Here is a 5,215-nt window from a genome sequence, read left to right as displayed (position 1 = left end):
GTTGATGTTCATCTTATATCCTCTTTTCAAGACACTATTCATTTCGTTCAACTGCTCTTCCAAGTCCTTTGCTGTCTCTGACAGAATTACAATGTCATCGGTGAACCTCAAAGTTTTTATTTCTTCTCCATTGATTTTAATACCTACTCCGAATATTTCTTTTGTTTTCTTTACTGCTTGCTCAATATACAGATTGATTAACATCAGGGAGAGGCTACAACCCTGCATGACTCCTTCATGCCCCTCGACTCTTATAACTGCCATCTACTTTCTGTACAAATTGTAAATAGCCTTTCGCTCCCTGTATTTTACCCCGGCCACCTTCAGAATTTGAAAGAGAGTATTCCAGTCAACATTGTCAAAAGCTTTCTCTAAGTCTACAAATGCTAGAAACGTATCTAGCTTATAAGATACGTCGTAGGGTCAGTATTGCCTCACGTGTTCAAATTTTTTTACGGAATCCAAGCTGATCTTCCTCGAGGTCGGCTTCTACTAGTTTTTCCATTCGTCTGTAAAGAATTCGCGTTAGTATTTTGCAGCTATGACTTGTTAAACTGATAGTTCGGTAATTTTCACATCTGTCAACACCTCCTTTCTTTGGGATTGGAATTACTACATTCTTCTTGAAGTCTGAGGGTATTTCGCCTGTCTCATACAGCTTGCTCACCAGATGGTAGAGTTTTGTCAGGACTGGCTCTCCCAAGGCTGTCAGTGGTTCTAATGGAATGTTGTCTACTCCCGGGGCTTTGTTTCGACTCAGGTCTTTCAGTGCCCTGTCAAACTCTTCACGCAGTATCATATCTCCCATTTCATCTTCATCTACCTCCTCTTCCTTTTCCATAATATTGTCCTCAAGAACATCGCCCCTGTATAGACTCCTCCTTCCACCTTTCTGCTTTCCCTTCTTTGCTTAGAACTGGGTTTCCATCTGAGCTCTTGATATTCATACAAGTGGTTCTCTTTTCTCCAAAGGTCTCTTTAATGTTCCTGTAGGCTGTATCTATCTTACCCCTAGTGAGATAAGCCTCTACATCGTTACATTTGTCCTCTAGCCATTTTGCTCTTCCTGTCGATCTCATTTTTGAAACGTTTGTATTCCTGTTTGCCTGCTTCATTTACTGCATTTTTTTATTCTCCTTTCATCAATTAAATTCAGTATTTCTTCTGTTACCCAAGGATTTCTACTAGCCCTCGTCTTTTTACCTACTTGATCCTCTGCTGCCTTAACTACTTCATCCCTCAAAGCTACCCATTCTTCTTGTACTGTATTTCTTTCCCCCATTCTTGTCAATTGTTCTCTTATGCTCTCCCTGAAACTCTCTGCAACCTCTGGTTCTTTCAGTTTATCCAGGTCCCATCTCCTTAAATTCCCACCTTTTTGCAGTTTCTTCAGTTTTCGTCTACAGTTCATAACCAATAGATTGTGGCCAGAGTCCACATCTGACCCTGGAAATGTCTTACACTTTTAAACCTGGTTCCTAAATCTCTGTCTTACCATTGTACAATCTATCTGGAACCTGTCAGTATCTCCAGGATTCTTCCATGTATACAACCTTCTTTTATGATTCTTGAACCAAGTGTTAGCTATGATTAAGTTGTGCTCTGTGCAAAATTCTACCAGGCGGTTTCCTCTTTCGTTTCTTACCCCCAATCCATATTCACTTACTGCGTCTCCTTCTCTCCCTTTTCCTACTATCGAATTCCAGTCACCCATGACTATTAAATTTTCGTCTCCCTTCACTATCTGAATAATTTCTTTTATTTCATCATACATTTCTTCAATATCTTCGTGATCTGCAGAGCTGGTTGGCATATAAACTCGTACTACTGTGGTAGGCGTGGGCTTCGTATCTATCTTGGCCACAATAATGCGTTCACTATGCTGTTTGTAGTAGCTCAGCCGGATTCCTATTTTCCTATTCATTATTAAGCCTACTCCTGCATTACCCCTATTTGACTTTGTGTTTATAACCCTGTAGTCACCTGACCAGAAGTTTTGTTCCTCCTGCCACCGAACTTCACTAATTCCCACTATATCTAACTTTAACCTAAGCATTTCCCTTTTTAAATTTTCTAACCTCCCTGCCCGATTAAGGGATCTGACATTCCACGCTCCCATCCGTAGAACACCAGTTTTCTTTCTCCTGATAATGACATCCTCTTGAGCAGTCTCCGCCCGGAGACCCGAATGGGGGACTTTTTTACCTCCGGAATTATTTACCCAAGAGGACGCCATCATCATTTAACCATACAGTGAAGTTGCATGCCCTCGGGAAAAATTACGGCTGCAGTTTCCCCTTGCTTTCAGCCGTTCGCAGTACCAGCACAGCAATGCCGTTTTGGTTATTGTTACAAGGCCAGATCAGTCAATCATCCAGACTGTTGCCCCTGCAACTACTGAAAAGGCTGCTGCCCCTCTTCAGGAACCACACGTTTGTCTGGCCTCTCAAAAGATACCCCTCCGTTGTGGTTGCACCTACGGTACGGCCATCTGTATCGCTGAGGCACGCAAGCCTCCCCACCAACGGCAAGGTCCATGGTTCATGTGTATTCCACATTTTTATCACTTCAGGGGGAAGGATCACAATTGATTTTTATCCTCATTTTTATTGCGCTTGATATTCAGCATCACTTGTACCATTACCAACATTTCTATTCACGAGTGGTTGCTTGATTGTTTGCAAGTGAGTGTAATTGCTAACGCACGAACATTGGTGAATTCTGTATTTCAAGCCGACGAGATCTATTACGGGCGCACTAATAAAGATATCTTTCTGAAACGTGGCTGACGTATTCCTCGGGCATGACCGCAAGGCGTAATAGAACGATTCATTCAATAACTTACTAATTAGTTTTTTGCAACAAAACGTGACCAAAAGCATACGTCTAACCTACATCTTTGTTTTAAACCCTCCGTCGGTGGTTCGAGTCCTCCCTCGGGCATGGGTGTATGTGTTGTCCTTAGCGTAAGTTAGTTTAAGCAGATTAAGCGGTGCTAACAATAATGATATTGTAACACATAAGGACCCACTAATCATGTAAGGTGGTGGGTTGCATATGTATAATATGGAGACGAAGAATAAAGAATTTTTTTTTAAGTATTGTGTAAGCCTAGGGGCCGATGACCTTCGCAGTTTGGCCCCATAAAATCATGCCACAAATTTTGGAAAAAAGGTTTGGAGACTACAGGTCTTATACCATGGAAGCACTCATTTTGGACAGAGCAACTTTGTATCCTCGGAATGGGGCCTTGATAATGACTGAATTTCTTCAAACTATAACAGAAAAAAGTCGTCCAACAATCAACAAATAATGTGCAAAAAAGATTTACGTTGATTTCTTCATTACTTTTTACAAAAAAAGTAAAAATCGTTTATTTTAAGGGTTGACTGAGAAGAATGGCCTTGCGACTGGTTTCGTCAGAACCACGGGCAAAATGACTGTTCTAATTTTACACGTTGAGTCGGTGGAAAATTCTGAACAGAGGAACAAAGCATTGTGTCTCCTGATTGCAGACCCCTGGCCAGCTCGCCACCGTCAAAGTTTTTTTTTCCATGTTTCTTTGCACAAAGCTGAGGTAGGTTGAATTTTGTTCAGCGTTAGCAGTCGGTGTTCCGGGGTCTGGTGAGTACGAAGTGCGTTGGAATATGATTTTGGATGGGAGCTTGTGAGTATTTTGGTGTTACGGAGTTTCTGTTTATTGTTAATTCTTTTGTAGGGAGCATTTTAAGGGAATCTCGAGGGTGAAAGTTTTCCTGTCGTTTAACTAGATGCAGTCAGTCATTGTTTGTTCCTTATCTGGTCATCAATCACTTGATGCGCCGTGATCCGAATTAAGTTTGCCGATGTATTTCCACTGTGGGTCGCAAACCAGTTTTCAGATCTCGAATTGCACTGGAGATGGTGAAACTCTTTGGGTGTCTGAATTTTTGTAACATTTCAGTGTCCATGTTGCATTCTTTACTTAACCTAGTTCTCGTTAAATACTGATGAGTAATTTTGTGGAAAACAGTTATGTCTTAAGGAACCATAGCGATTGGATTTGGCATGTGTTAAATGTTTACTAAAGTTAAGGAGTTCTCTCCATTTTATGGAACTTGGTATCAAATGAATCCGCTGAATTTCTTCCTACTGTGCACTCAGGCACACCAAACAATATTTCTGACCTCATTAGCCTCAACTTTTCTGTAATGAAAACGTGTGAGACGGCACATGTTGAAGTTTTGTCCTTTGATCGGATGTGCTGAAGTCTGATGGAATTTCTGTTGCACACTTTACTATAAAACTGAAGGCCGTCTTGGCATTCAGTGAGAGACAGAGAATGATGGGCATTATTTGTTCGAAAGGAAACAATCAACTACGAAAAATTCCACGTTTTGTGACGAAAGTTTGTGCGACAGTAAAGTCAGTTACCAAAATCTAGGCGGTATCTATAATGGGTAGCTTTTGAACTACTCAAAAAAATGGTTCAAATGGCTCTGAGCACTATGGGACTTAACTGCTGTGGTCATTAGTCCCCTAGAACTTAGAACTACTTAAACCTAACTAACCAAAGGACATCACACACATCCATGCCCGAGGCAGGATTCGAACCTGCGACCGTAGCGATCGCGCGGTGCCAGACTGTAGGGCCTAGAACCGCTCGGCCACTCAGGCCGGCTGAACTACTCATTTAACAAATCAGGTAACGTTTTACCATGAAAATTAATGCAAAGTCGTCTGTGCTGTGTCCACAAATGATTGCATTACTGAAACTTCCTGGCAGATTAAAACTGTGTGCCGGACTTAGACTCGAACCCGGGACCTTTGCCTTTCGTGGGCAAGTGCTGTACCAGTGTTAGTTCTGCAAGGTTCGCAGGAGAGCTTCTATAAAGTTTGGACGGTAGGAGACGAGATACTGACAGAAGTAAAGCTGTGAGGAGGGGGTGTGAGTCGTGCTTGGGTAGCTCAGTTGGTAGAGCACTTGCCCGCGAAAGGCAAAGGTCCCGAGTTCGAGTCTCGGTCTGGCAGACAGTTTTAATCTGCCAGGAAGTTTCATATCAGCGCACACTCCGCTGCAGGGTGAAAAGCTCATTCTGGATTGTATCACTGTTTGCACTTATGACTGGTTGCCTTTCTTCTTCGATTGTGAAAGTATTTTGTTGGTGAGCACCTATTTAGGAAGAAATGACCATCATAAAAAAAAGAGAAATCAGAGCTCGCGCAGAAACGTTTA

General features: G+C 42.0%; 1 non-coding gene across 1 annotated transcript; it reads left to right on the top strand.

Moving 5' to 3' along the window:
* Positions 1-4,935: 4,935 nt before the first annotated feature.
* Positions 4,936-5,010, top strand: Trnas-cga. Its single transcript has one exon. It is a non-coding gene; the product is annotated as a tRNA-Ser (tRNA).
* Positions 5,011-5,215: the final 205 nt, after the last annotated feature.

The sequence above is a fragment of the Schistocerca americana genome, chromosome 2, assembly GCF_021461395.2.
Source record: "Schistocerca americana isolate TAMUIC-IGC-003095 chromosome 2, iqSchAmer2.1, whole genome shotgun sequence".
Classification (NCBI taxonomy): Eukaryota; Metazoa; Arthropoda; class Insecta; order Orthoptera; family Acrididae; genus Schistocerca; species Schistocerca americana.
Note: the sequence above shows the minus strand (reverse complement) of the source record. Positions and strands in the feature narration are given on the sequence as shown.